Source organism: Bos indicus x Bos taurus, chromosome 8 (assembly GCF_003369695.1).
Source record: "Bos indicus x Bos taurus breed Angus x Brahman F1 hybrid chromosome 8, Bos_hybrid_MaternalHap_v2.0, whole genome shotgun sequence".
NCBI classification, from domain to species: Eukaryota; Metazoa; Chordata; class Mammalia; order Artiodactyla; family Bovidae; genus Bos; species Bos indicus x Bos taurus.
The window spans coordinates 4,291,934-4,307,174 of NC_040083.1; the positions used below are offsets into that span (position 1 = coordinate 4,291,934).

The following is a 15,241-nucleotide window of genomic DNA, read 5'->3' on the forward strand; positions in this document are numbered from 1 at the left end:
AGAACTTCATTCTTTTTATGACTGACTAGTATTCCACTGTATACATGTTCCACATCTCCTTCCATTTATCTGTTGAAGGACACTTGGTTTGTTTCCATATCTTGGCAACTGTAAGCAATGCTGCTATGAACATTGTTTCCTTGTATCTTTTCCAATGATGTGCTTCTGTTTTTATTTCCAGTTGTACACCCAGGAGTAGGATTGCTGGATCGTATAGTCATTCTAGATTTAGTTTATTTTGAGAAACCTCCGTATTGTTTTCCACAATGGCTGCACCAGTTTACGTTGTACAAACAGTGAACAACAATTCGTTTTCCCCCACATCTTTGCCATTTGTTATTTGTATATATTTTGATGATAGCCATTCTGACAGGTATAAGATGATCTCATTATGGTTTTGATTTGCAGTTCTACTAAAATTATCAGTATTGAGCATATTTTCATGTGCCTGTTGGTCATCTGTATGTCTTCTTTGGAAAGAAGTCTTCTCTTTCCATTTCTTGATTTTTTAAAATATATTGAATTGCACATGCCATTTATATAGTTTGAATATTAACCCCTGTTGATCATATGTTTTCTCCAATTCCATAGTTTGTCTTTCATTCTGCCAATGGTTTCCTTTGCTGTGCAAAAGCTTTTAAGTTTAATTAGGTTCAGTTTGTTTAATTTTGCTTTATTTCCTTTGTTTTGGAGGACATATCTGGAAAATATTTATATAATTTATGTTAAGGAATATACTACCTGTGTTCTTTTAAGATTTCAGGTCTTACATTTAGATATATACCTACATTTCTGTTCATTTTTGTATGGTGTGAGGAGGTATTTTAATTTCATCCTTTTATTTGTATCCTAATATTTTTAAATGACTGAATAAGTGGATAATGAGGGAATCATGAGAAATATCCATGCTAGTGTATTTTCAGTAATCTGTAAGATTTAAAGGCTGATGCGTGTGGTTCAAATTCTAGTTTGCCACTTATTATTTATGAGTTCTGGAGGACTTTATTATGTGACCCTAACATCTCTGAACTTGAGTTCACCTCCTACTTTTATGAGGATAGATTTTTACAAGAATAAATGTCAGTTATGTCTTTTTTTTCAGCCATGTTACTCATTATATTACTATTTCTGTCATTGTATTATTTTTCTATATGTGATTGCTTAGAGCATTTCTCTGATAGCAATAATATATAAGAAACTTAATGATGAGGAGGAGCTAAGATGGCAGAGGAGTAGGACAGGGAGAACACTTTCTCCCCCACAAATTCATCAAAAGAACATTTAAATGCCAAGTAAATTCCACAAAACAACTTCTGAATGCCGGCAGAGGACATCAGGCACCCAGAAAAGCAACCCAAGTCTTTGAAAGGAGGTAGGAAAAAATATAAAAGACAAAAAAAGAGACAAAAGAGGGAGGGATGGAGTTCCGTCCCGGGAAGGGAGTCTTAAAAAGAGAGAAGTTTCCAAACACCAGGAAACCTTCTCACTGCCGAATCTGTGCCGAGCCTTGGACGCACAGAGGGCAATATAACAGGGAGGAAAAATAAATAAACAATTAAAACCTGCAGATTGCGAGCCCTATGGTAACTCCCCCAGTGGAGAAGCAGCACAGATGCCTGCATCTGCCATTAGCAAGTGGGGGCTGGGCAGGTAGGCGCAGTGTGGGCTGCATCGCTTAGAGTAAGGAAGTGGCCTGAATACCCCAAGCGCTATCTGAGTGAAATAATTTGAGCTAGCAAACCAGACTGTGGAATATCTACCACGCGAAAAGCCAGCCCTAACCTAAGACACTGCCAGGCCCTTGTAGGGAACAAAGGACTGAACAGAGATAGCCGGCTGCAGACCATCCTCCTTCGGTGACAGGCAGCCAGAGCCGGAAGGGGCAATCGCAGCCCCAGAGAGACATTATCTATAAAACTGTAAGCAGGCTTTTTTGCTAATTAAAACTTCTTGGGGGTCTGGACGGTCAACATCCGCCTGAGAAGGTGCGCCGGTTATACACCTAGATAACCAAGCGGCGGGGAGGCGATAAGTTGCAGCAATCGTGCTCACCAAACACCTCATCACCTGAGCTGCTCGGACCTGGGAAGGGCACAAAACGCAGGCCCAACCGAGTCTGTGCCTCTAAGGACCACCTGAGTGCCTGAACCTGAGCGGCTTGGACCCGGGAGGTGCAAGCAGCCCAGGGCCGGCCACGGATGGTTCCCGGCGGAGCAACCTAGAGCCTGAACAGTGTGGGCAGGGAGGCTACACGTGCCGTGAGCGGGGGCAGACCCAGTGTGGCTGAGGCACTGCGAGCACATGCCAATGTTATTTGTTTGCAGCATCCCCCCCTCCCCACAGTGCGACTGAACAAGTGAGCCTAAAAAAAAAAAAAAACAAAACAAAAACAAAAGTGTCCACCACCATCCCCTTTGTGTCAGGGCAGAAACCAGACACTGAAGAGACCAGCAAACAGAAGCTATAACAGAGGGAACTGCCTTGGAAGCTACAGGCAATAGATTTAACCCTGTGGTTAGTGCTGACTACATAGAAAGGGGCCTATAGATCTTGAGAAATATGTCGGACCAAGGAACTAGCCGAAAATGAACTGACCCCACAAAAATCACAACAAAACCAGAGAAAGTCCTAGATATATTTTTACTATTTTTACGATCATTTTTTCTTTCTTTTTTTAAATTAAAAAAAAATTTAAGTCCTCTATTTTTTATGCAAACTTCATATATATGTTTTTTATAATTTTTGTGACCTTGTTTTTTTTTTTTTTTCTTCTTTTCTTGAACATTGTATTTTTGAAATTCCAATCTCTACTTTAGATTTTTAATTTTAGCTTTTTGGTATTTGTTATCAATTTTGTACCTATATTTTTTTTATAATTTTTGTGAATTTTTTTTTCTCTCTCTTTCTTTCTCTTCTTCTTTTATATAACACTGTATATCTGAAATTCCAAACTCTACTCTAGATTTTTAATTTATGCTTTTTGGTATTTGTTATCAATTTTGTACCTATATTTTCTTTATAATTTTTGCGACTTTTTGTTTTTTTTTTCTCTCTTTCTTTTTCTTCTTCTTTTTTTTAACATTGTACTTTTGAAATTCCAATGTCTACTCTAGATGTTTAACTTTTGCTTTTTGGTATTTGCTATCAATTTTGTACCTATATTTTCTTTATAATTTTTGTGACTTTGTTTTTCTTTGTCTTTTTTTTCTCTCTTTATTTTCCTTCTTCTTTTCTTTAACATTGTATTTTTGAAATTCCAAACTCTACTCTAGATTTTTAATTTTTGCTTTTATGTATTTGTTACCAATTTTGTACCTTTAAGAACCCAGTCTTCAGTACCCATTTTTCACTAGGGAGCGAGATTACTGGCTTGACTGCTCTCTCTCCCTTTGGACTCTCCTTTTTCTCCACTGGGTCACCTGTGTCTCCTCTCTAACCCCTCTCTACTCTACCCAACTCTGTGAATTTCTGTGTGTTCCAGACGGTGGAGAACACTTAGGGAACTGATTACTGGCTGGATCTGCTTCCCTCCTTTTCATTTCCCCCTTTTATCCTCCTGGCCACCTCTGTCAATTTCCTCCTTCTTCTCTTCTCTGTATAACTCTGTGAACATCTCTTAGCAGTCCAGTTGTGGAGTGCACATAAGGAAGTGATTACTGGCTAGCCCACTCTCCTCTATTGATTCCACCTCATCTCATTCAGGTCACCTCTAACTCCCTCCTCCCTCTTCTCTTCTCCATATAACACTGTGAACCTCTCTGGGTGATCCTCATGGCAGAGAAACTTTTCATCTTTAATGTAGATGTTTTATCAATGGTGCTGTATAGAAGGAAAAGTGTTGAAACTACTGTAAAAAGTAGACCAATAACTGGAAGCAGGAGGCTTAAGTCCAAACCCTGACTCCAGGGAACTCCTGACTCCTGGGATCATTAATTGACAGGAGCTCATCAAATGCTTCCATACATACACTGAAACCAAACACCACACAAGGGCTAACAAGCTCCAGGGCAAGATATACCAAGCAAATTCTCCAGCAACACAGGAATACAGCCCTGAGCTCCAAGATACAGGCTGCCCAAAGTCACCCCAAAACCACAGACATCTCATAACTCATTATTGGACACTTCATTGCACTCCAGAGAGAAGAAATCCAGCTCCATTCACCAGAACACCAACACAAGCTTCCCTAACCAAGAAACCTTGACAAGCCACCTATACAAACCCACACACAGGGAGGAAACGCCACAATAAAGAGAACTCCACAAACTGCCAGAATACAGAAAAGACACCCCAAATTCAGCAATTTAAACAAGATGAAGAAACAGAGGAATACCCAGCAGATAAAGGAACAGGATAAATGCCCACCAAACCAAACAAAAGAGGAAGAGATAGGGAATCTACCTGATAAAGAATTCCGAATAATGATAGTGAAATTGATCCAAAATCTTGAAATCAAAATGGAATCACAGATAAATAGCCTGGAGACAAGGATTGAGAAGATGCAAGAAAGGTTTAACAAGGATCTAGAAGAAATAAAAGGGTCAATATATAATGAATAATGCAATAAATTAAATCAAAACCACTCTGGAGGCAACAAATAGTAGAATAACAGAGGCAGAAGATAGGATTAGTGAATTAGAAGATAGAATGGTAGAAATAAATGAATCATAGAGGAAAAAAGAAAAACGAATTAAAAGAAATGAGGACAATCTAAGAGACCTCCAGGACCATATTAAATGCTACAACATTCGAATCATAGGGGTCCCAGAAGAAGAAGACAAAAAGAAAGACCATGAGAAAATGCTTGAGGAGATAATAGTTGAAAACTTCCCTAAAATGGGGAAGGAAATAATCACTCAAGTCCAAGAAACCCAGAGAGTCCCAAACAGGATAAACCCAAGGCAAAACACACCAAGACACATATTAATCAAATTAACAAAGGTCAAACAGAAAGAACAAATATTAAAAGCAGCAAGAGGAAAACAACAAATAACACACAAGGGAATTCCCATAAGGATAACAGCTGATCTTTCAATAGAAACTCTTAAAGCCAGGAGGGAATGGCAAGACATACTTAAAGTGATGAAAGAAAATAACCTACAGCCCAGATTATTGTCCCCAGTAAGGATCTCATTCAAATATGAAGGAGAAATCAAAAGCTTTACAGACAAGCAAAAGCTGAGAGAATTCAGCACCACCAAACCAGCTCTCCAACAAATATTAAAGGACATTCTCTAGACAGAAAACACAAAAATGGTGTATAAATTTGAACGCAAAACAATAAAGTAAATGGCAACAGGATCATACTTATCAATAATTACCTTAAACATAAGTGGGTTGAATGCCCCAACCAAAAGACAAAGACTGGCTGAATAGATACAAAAACAAGACCCCTACATATTCTGTCTCCAAGAGACCCACCTCAAAACAGGGGACACATACAGACTGAAAGTGAAGGGCTGGAAAAAGATTTTCCATGCAAATAGGGACCAAAAGAAAGCAGGAGTAGCAATACTCATATGAGATAAAATAGACTTTAAAACAAAGTCTGTGAAAAGAGACAAAGAAGGTCACTACATAATGATCAAAGGATCAATCCAAGAAGAAGATATAACGATTATGAATATATATGCACCCAACATGGGAGCACCGCAATACGTAAGACAAATGCTAAGAAGTATGAAAGGAGAAATTAACAATAACACAATAATAGTGGGAGACTTTAATACCCCACTCACACCTATGGATAGATCAACTAAACAGAAAATTAACAAGGAAACACAAACTTTAAACGACACAATAGACCAGTTAGACCTAATTGATATCTATAGGACATTTCATCCCAAAACAATGAATTTCACCTTTTTCTCAAGTGCACATGGAACCTTCTCCAGGATAGATCACATCCTGGGCCATAAATCTAGCCTTGATAAATTAAAAAAAAATGAAATCATTCCAAGCATCTTTTCTGACCACAATGCAGTAAGATTAGATCTCAATTACAGGAGAAAAACTACTAAAAATGCGAACATATGGAGGCTGAACAACACGCTGCTGAATAACCAACAAATCACAGAAGAAATCAAAAAAGAAATCAAAATTTGCATAGAAACGAATGAAAATGAAAACATAACAACCCAAAACCTGTGGGACACTGTAAAAGCAGTGCTAAGGGGAAAGCTCATAGCAATACAGACAGGCATACCTCAAGAAACAAGAAAAAAGTCAAATAAATAACCTAACTTTACACCTAAAGCAAAAAGAAAAGGAAGAAATGAAGAACCCCAGGGTTAATAGAAGGAAAGAAATCTTAAAAATTAGGGCAGGAATAAATGCAAAAGAGACCATAGCAAAAATCAACAAAGCCAAAAGCTGGTTCTTTGAAAGGGTAAATAAAATTGACAAACCATTAGTCAGACTCATTAAGAAACAAAGGGAGAAAACATCAAATCAATAAAATTAGAAATGAAAATGGAGAGATCACAACAGACAACACAGAAATACAAAGGATCATAAGAGACTACTATCAACAATTATATGCCAATAAAATGGACAACTTGGAAGAAATGGACAAATTCTTAGAAAAGTACAACTTTCCAAGACTGGACCAGGAAGAAATAGAAAATCTTAACAGACCCATCACAAGCACGAAAATTGAAACTGTAGTCAAAAATCTTCCAGCAAATAAAAGCCCAGGTCCAGATGGCTTCACAGCTGAATTCTACCAAAAATTTAGAGAAGAGCTAACACCTATCCTACTCAAATTCTTCCAGAAAATTGCAGAGGAAGGTAAACTTCCAAACTCATTCTATGAGGCCACCATCACCCTAATACCAAAACCTGACAAAGATGCCACAAAAAAAAGAAAACTACAGGCCAATATCATTGATGAACATAGATGCAAAAATCCTTAACAAAATTCTAACAATCAGAATCCAACAACACATTAAAAAGATCATAGACCATGACCAAGTGGGCTTTATCCCAGGGATGCAAGGATTCTTCAATATCCGCAAATCTATCAATGTAATACACCACATTAACAAATTGAAAAATAAAAACCATATGATTATCTCAATAGATGCAGAGAAAGCCTTTGACATAATTCAACATCCATTTATGATAAAAACTCTCCAGAAAGCAGGAATAGAAGGAACATACCTCAACATAATAAAAGCTATATATGACAAACCCACAGCAAACATTATCCTCAATGGTGAAAAATTGAAAGCATTTCCTCTAAAGTCAGGAACAAGGCAAGGGTGCCCACTTTCACCATTACTATTCAACATAGTTTTGGAAGTTTTGGCCACAGCAATCAGAGCAGAAAAAGAAATAAAAGGAATCCAAATTGGAAAAGAAGAAGTAAAACTCTCACTGTTTGCAGATGACATGATCCTGTACATAGAAAACCCTAAAGACTCCACCAGAAAATCACTAGAACTAATCAATGATTATAGTAAAGTTGCAGGATATAAAATCAACACACAGAAATCCCTTGCATTCCTATATACTAATAATGAGAAAACAGAAAGAGAAATTAAGGAAACAATTCCATTCACCATTGCAACGGAAAGAATAAAACACTTAGGAATATATCTACCTAAAGAAACTAAAGACCTATATGTAGAAAACTATAAAACACTGATGAAAAAAATCAAAGAGGACACTAATAGATGGAGAAATATACCATGTTCATGGATTGGAAGAATCAATATAGTGAAAATGAGTATACTACCCAAAGCAATTTATAGATTCAATGCAATCCCTATCAAGCTACCAACGGTATTCTTCACAGAGCTAGAACAAATAATTTCACAATTTGTATGGAAATACAAAAAACCTCTATTGGCCAAAGCTATCTTGAGAAAGAAGAATGGAACTGGAAGAATCAACCTACCTGACTTCAGGCTCTACTACAAAGCCGCAGTCATCAAGACAGTATGGTACTGGCACAAAGACAGAAATATAGATCAATGGAACAAAATAGAAATCCCAGAGATAAATCCACGCACATATGGACACCTTATCTTTGACAAAGGAGGCAAGAATATACAATGGATTAAAGACAATCTCTTTAAAAATGGTGCTGGGAAAACTGGTCAACCACTTGTAAAAGAATGAAACTAGAGCACTTTCAAACACCATACACAAAAATAAACTCAAAATGAATTAAAGATCTAAATGTAAGACCAGAAACTATAAAACTCCTAGAGGAGAACATAGGCAAAACACTCTCTGACATACATCACAGCAGGATCCTCTATGACCCACCTCCCAGAATATTGGAAATAAAAGCAAAAATAAACAAATGGGACCTAATTAAACTTAAAACCTTCTGCACAACAGAGGAAACTATTAGCAAGGTGAAAAGACAGCCTTCAGAATGGGAGAAAATAATAGCAAATGAAGCAACTGACAAACAACTAATCTCAAAAATATATAAGCAACTTCTACAGCTCAATTCCAGAAAAATAAATGACCCAATCAAAAAATGGGCCAAAGAACTAAACAGACATTTCTCCAAAGAAGACATACAGATGGCTAACAAACACATGAAAAGATGCTCAACATCACTCATTATCAGAGAAATGCAAATCAAAACCACTATGAGGTACCATTTCACGCCAGTCAGAATGGCTACGATCTAAAAGTCTACAAGCAATAAATGTTGGAGAGGGTGTGGAGAAAAGGGAATCCTCTTACACTGTTGGTGGGAATGCAAACTAGTACAGCCACTATGGAGAACAGTGTGGAGATTCCTTAAAAAACTGGAAATAGAACTGCTTTATGATCCAGCAATCCCACTGCTGGGCATACATACTGAGGAAAACAGAATTGAAAGAGACACGTGTGCCCCAATGTTCATTGCAGCACTGTTTATAATAGCCAGGACATGGAAGCAACCTAGATGTCCATCAGCAGATGAATGTATAAGAAAGCTATGGTACATATACACAATGGAGTATTACTCAGCCATTAAAAAGAATACATTTGAATCCGTTCTAATGAGGTGGATGAAACTGGAGCCTATTATACAGAGTGAAGTAAGCCAGGAAGAAAAACACCAATACAGTATACTAACGCATATATATGGAATTTAGAAAGTTGGTAACAATAACCCTGTGTATGAGACAGCAAAAGAGACACTGATGTATAGAACAGTCTTTTGGTCTCTGTGGGAGAGGGAGAGGGTAGGATGATTTGGGAGAATGGCATTGAAATACGTATAATATCATATATGGAACAAGTTGCCAGTCCAGGTTCAATGCACAATACTGGATGCTTGGGGCTGGTGCACTGGGATGATCCAGAGGGATGGTATGGGGAGGGAGGAGGGAGAAGGGTTCAGGATGGGGAACACACGTATACCTGTGGTGGATTCATTTCGATATTTGGCAAAACCAATACAATATTGTAAAGTTTAAAAATAAAATTAAATTAAAAAAAAAAAGAAACTTAATGACATCCAGTGTAAGAATTCACACCCATCACCATATTCTATTAACACTTACTATTGTATACTTTGGACCACATACTTCATCATTTGCTTACTGTTTAAGTTTTGTGTCTTCAACTATGTTGTAACTTTTCAAGGGCAGTGGGAATAACTCAAACATCTATAAAAATAGGAAAGATTGTGAAAATAACTCACATTTATATATATATATCACTTTATGATAAGCCAGGGCTTTTACTACTCGAAAGTTCTTGTCAAGTGGATAAGTCGGGTATTATTTTTATTCCTGTAATTTCTGATATGAATTAGCTGAGGGGCCTAGAGAAAATGCACATTTTTTTTAAATGGTTTGAAACCTTAATTTATGTCTTCTGACCCCAGATCCAGAGTTCTTCCATATGTCGTGTGTGTGCACGCGCATGTGTGTGTGTGTGTGTGTGTGCACTTAGTTCCTCAGCCGTGTCTGGCTCTCTGTGGCCCCATGGAACATAGCCCACCAGGCTCCTCCATTCCCTGAGATCTCCCAGGCAACAACAGTGGAGTGGGTTGCCATATCAGGAGAGGAGCAAATGAACCTAGCCTTGGATATGCCTCTCATGGAAGGAAAGGCCAGAATTCAGTAAAGTCATTTATTGACGGTCAAGATTTGGCTCAGATGGTAAAGAATCTGCCTGCAATGGCAGAGACCCGGGTTTGATCCTTGGGTCAGAAAGATCCCCTGGAGAAGGGAATGTCTACCCATTCTAGTATTCTTGCCTGGAGAATTTCATGGACAGAGGAGCCTGGTGGGCTACAGTCCATGGGGTGGCAAAAAGAGTTGAACATCACTTGACTGAGCGACTAACACTTAGACTTGCAAGCTTTCAGAACTAAGATGGTTCTATTCAAATGGGCTGGGACTGATTTAGGGTTATTCATCTACCTCTCTGTGCTTTCCAGGTGGCTCGGCAGTAAAGAGTCCACCTGCCAGTGCAGGAGACACGGGTTTGATCCTTGGGTTGGGGAGATCCCCTGGAGGAAGAAATGGCAACCTACTCCAGTATTCTTGCCTGGGAAATCTAACGGACAGAGAAGCCCGGTGGGTTACAGTCCATGGGGTCACAAAAGAGTCAGACACAGCTGAGCAAGCATGCACACACACATACCTACCTTTCTGGTAGGTGAAAAGAATGTAAACACATCTAATCTCTATTTTGGTCATTAGCCATCAAAAAGATAAATTAATTAAAAGGGTCTACTGTACATCGTGACACATGTTTTTTGAGTGAGTCTTGCATTTTTTTAAGTTTTAACTAGAGTTGATGTACAATGTTATGTTAGTTTTAAGTGAACAACACAGTGATTTTTGTAGATTATACTCAAGTTAAAGTTTTTATAAAATGTTGGCAATATCCACCGTGCTGCACACCACATTCTTGTATCTTAGCTTTTACCTACTATTAATCCTCTGCCCCTATCTTGCCCCTCCACCCCTCTTCCCAGTAGCAACCACTACATTTTTTTCTCTGTATCTATGAGTCTGTTTCTGTTTTTTTCATTTGATTTATTTCCCAGATTTCACATATAAGTAACATCATACATTATTTTATTTCTCTGACTTATTTCACTAACCATAATACCCTCCAAGTCCATCCAGGTTGTTGAAAATGGCAAAATTTCATTCTTTTTATGGCTGAAAAATAATCTATTATATATATTATACATACCACATCTTTATCCATTAATCTGTTGATAAATGCTTATGATGCTCCCATGTCCTGGCTACTGTAAATAATACTGCTATGAGTATGGGAGTGCATATACCTTTTTGAATTTCTATTTTCATTTTCCTCAAAAATATACCCAGGACTGGATTGCTGAATTATATGGTAGTTCCAGTTTTAATTTTGTAAAATCCCCCATCTGTTCTCCGTAGTGGCTGCACCAATTTACAATCCCACCAACATTGTATGAGCATTCCCTTTTCTCTACTTCCTAGACAACAGATTTATTCTTTTTGATAATCACCAGCATAACACGTGTTTGATGATATCTCATTGTGATTTTGATTTGCATTTCTTTGATAATTATTAATAACAGGTTTAAGCACCTTTCCACGTTAGCCATCTGTATCTCTCCTTTATAAATTTGAAAAACTTTTTTTCAGGTCTTCTGCCCATTTTTTGATCAGATTTTTTTTTTTTTTTGGAAGTGGAGTCACATGAGCTGTTTACATGCTTTGGTTATTAACCCCTTCTCAGTCATATACTTTGCAAATATCATCTCCTATTCCATGGTTTGCCTGTTTGTTGTGTTGATGGCTCTTTGTCTGGGCAAAAGCTTTTAATTAGGGGCATTTAATTTTTTTTTTTTTTTTTTTTGCTTCTGTTTCCCTTACAAGAGGTGAGAGGAGAAAAAGAAAAAAAAAAAAAATTGCCAGGATTCGTGACTGATTTTCCTAATGTGATCATTGTGTTTCTTCCTAGTCATATGGATTTGTTGGCCAGTCACTAAGTCATGTCTGACTCTGGACACTGCAGCATGCCAGGCTTCCCTGTCCTTCACTATTTCCCCATGTTTGCTCAGACTTGTGTCCATTGAGTCAGTGATTCCATCCAACCATCTCATCCTCTGCCACTCCCTTCTCCCCCTGCCTTCAATTTTTCCCAGTATCAGGGTCTTTTCAAATGAGTCAGCTCATTCAATCAGGTGGCCAAAATATTGGAGTTTTAGCTTTAGCATCAGTCCTTTCAATGAACGCCCAGGACTCATCTCCTTTAGGATGGACTGGTTGGATCTCCTTGCAGCCCAAGAGACTCTCAAGAGTGTTCTCCAACACTACAGTTGAAAACCATCATTCTTCAGCCATCAGCTTTCTTTATAATCCAAGTCTCACATCCATACATGACTACTGGAAAAACCATAGCTTTGATTAAACAGACCTTTGTTGGTAAAGTGATGTCTCTGCTTTTTAATATGCTATGTTTGTCATAGCTTTTCTTCTGAGAAGCAAGCATCTTTTAATTTCATGGCTGCAGTCACCATCTGCAGTGATTTTCGAGCCCCCCAAAAAAGTTTTACATAATTTCCCATCTGTTTGACATGATGTGATGGGACTGGATGCCAAAATCTTAGTTTTCTGAATGTTGAGTTTTAAGTCAACATTTTCACTCTCCTCTTTCACTTTCAACAAGAGGCTCTTTAGTTCTTCTTCACTTTCTGCCATAAGGGTTGTATCATCTGCATATTTGAGGTTATTGATATTTCTCCCCAGCTATCTTGATTCCAGCTTGTGCTTCATCCAGCCTTGCATTTCACATGATGTATTCTGCATATGAAATAAGCCTTCATGTACTGCTTTCAGAATGGTAATTGTCAAACGAAATGAATTCCCTGGAGGCCTAAGGAAATAGGAGAAACCATTCAAGAACTGTGTGTAATAGGTATTATATGCCCTGCCTCAGGTGCTTTAAACAGCCCCATGTGGCTGGGTAAAAAGCCAGATGATGTCAGATGATGGTGGACAAGGAGACATGTTCAAAAGTCATGATGCACAAGACAGGGCAAAATAGCTCAGTGTCAGATGGAGGTTCCATCTTTCCTGTAATCTACAAGTAGCAGGATTTGTAGAAAGAAACAAATGGAATACTAAAGCCATGGGTTAAATTACTAACAAGTGAAACAACATGGCTGGGGAGACTGAGGTACAAGCTAGGTTTTAAGACATTTGAGCAATGGAGCCTGTTGTGCCGTATGCCAGACCAGGGACCCCTGCAGAGGCACCTGGCACTGTAAAGGTACAGAGTGAAGGGATACAGCCACCCCCAATGCTCACTGGGGATCAGTGTGCTGTGGGCTGAGAACACCAAGCCCCATGACACCGGGGACAGGTACAGCTCTGAGATTTGACCTAGGACATCCTATAGGGATGGGGGCATTACCTGACACCCCTGCCTGAGGGGGAACCACTCAGTGTCCACTGGGACCCATTGTCCTGCTGCTTAGTGGGTCTGTGGAGATGCATCATACCTGGAATTGGGTGCATTGTTGAGCAAGGGGAGAAGGTGAGGCCATTGTCGGGTATCTCTAGCCCCTAGTCCACCTCCTGTCACATGACACTGTTGTGTGCCCAGAGCAACATACTTGTTGTGCACAACTAGGTCAAAGTCCTAAAACTGACCCCCTTGCTTTCCAAAATGCTGGGAAGACATGCTCTGTTTCCCACTGGAACCACTGCTCAGCTGCCATCTTTGTTCCTCCCATTGGTCTGTGACAGAGGATGAGATGGTTGGATGGCCTCATCAACTCAATGGACATGAGTTTGAGCAAAGTCTGAGAGATAGTGAAGAACAGGGAAGCCTGGGGTCCTGCAAAGAGTCGGACACAGCTTAGGCACTGAACTACGACAGTGGCCTTCAGGACATCATAGCTCACACAGAGGCCCACATTTCAGGCCAGGAATCCTTGAAAGATGCCTGAAAACCTCAGTGTCTCTAATGAGAAGAACCATCCTCCCCAACAGGATGGCCTTGGGCACCATCTCTGCCTCACAGAAGGTATCGCCCAGACAGCACTATATCTTCACATCAATGAGTCTGCTGCTGTGTCATCTTTATTTAGTCATTGGAGGATGTAATGAAAGTCCTTCTTGATCAGACCCCAGCCTAGAGGACTTCATGAACCAGTGGTTTGGATCACAGGAGCTCTTGCTGGAAGCACATTTTTATTATTTTGAGAATAATCTTGATCCAAATCTTCTCTTGCCTAGAGCTGTATTCCAATTATAAAATAAATATCAATCAGAAAAAAATGCATGAAGCTTTTTTTTGTATTGGTATTAAACCTCAAAATTGTTTTATTCCAATTTCTTTTATTTTTATTATATTCCTGTTTATTTTTCCATCTTTTCTTTCTTGTCATCCTCCTTTCAAAATTTATTCTTAATAAATTTTTTAAACTCACCATCATCCTTGTGTGTTAATTCCTCTGTTGTTGTTTTCCTGAACTTACCACTATAATGAACATTTTTAAAAATATATTTAGATAATAGTCACCTGATCTGGAAAGTCTGTCCTCTGATTTAACTACCATTTTTTAAAAAATATTAAGATCCATTTTTATTCTTTTCAAACTAGTGGAAGCTTTATAAACCATAAAGATGGACTGAAGGTGGATACTTTTTCATAAGTACAATAGTTGTCCTGTTTCAGACAAAGAAGTAAGACCTTTTATTTGCAAAGGCTCTTAGGGTAAACTTCCCTCACTGAAACTATTCATCTTTTGTTTTACCTAAATTGAAACTTTCAAAAGTGTTCTTTTATTTTTTCTGTTGATGTATTATTTCCAAAAATGAACTAAATGAAAATGATGTGTGAATATGAAATCATTTATTTTATATTATCTTGACTTTTGAGATTGTGAGGATAAGCTTCATCCCAAACATTTTATTTATTACCAAAATAAGCACCATAAAGAAAGAAGCAGCTTCAGCCAGGTACACAAAAATAATAGTTAAGGTGACATTAGAACACACTGAGTTTCACCAAAGCATAGAGCATGTTGTGACTACACTGTTGATTTGGTGATCATTTCAACTGTAAGCATAACCACACACCATATTTTAACAGAATTCTTGATGGGAGGCAGTATTTCATAGTCCTTGCTGCTGCTGCTGCTGCTGCTAAGTCACTTCAGTCATGTCTGACTCTGTGCGACCCCATAGACGACAGCCCACCAGGCTCCCCTATCCCTGGGATTCTCCAGGCAAGAACACTGGAGTGGGTTGCCATTTCCTTCTCCAAT

At 38.5% G+C, this 15,241-nt stretch overlaps 1 protein-coding gene across 1 annotated transcript in view; it reads left to right on the forward strand.

The window, feature by feature from the left end:
- The window catches only part of GALNTL6 (polypeptide N-acetylgalactosaminyltransferase like 6), a 1,496,983-nt gene that overhangs the window by 491,846 nt on the left and 989,896 nt on the right, over positions 1-15,241 (forward strand). The window lies entirely within an intron of this gene.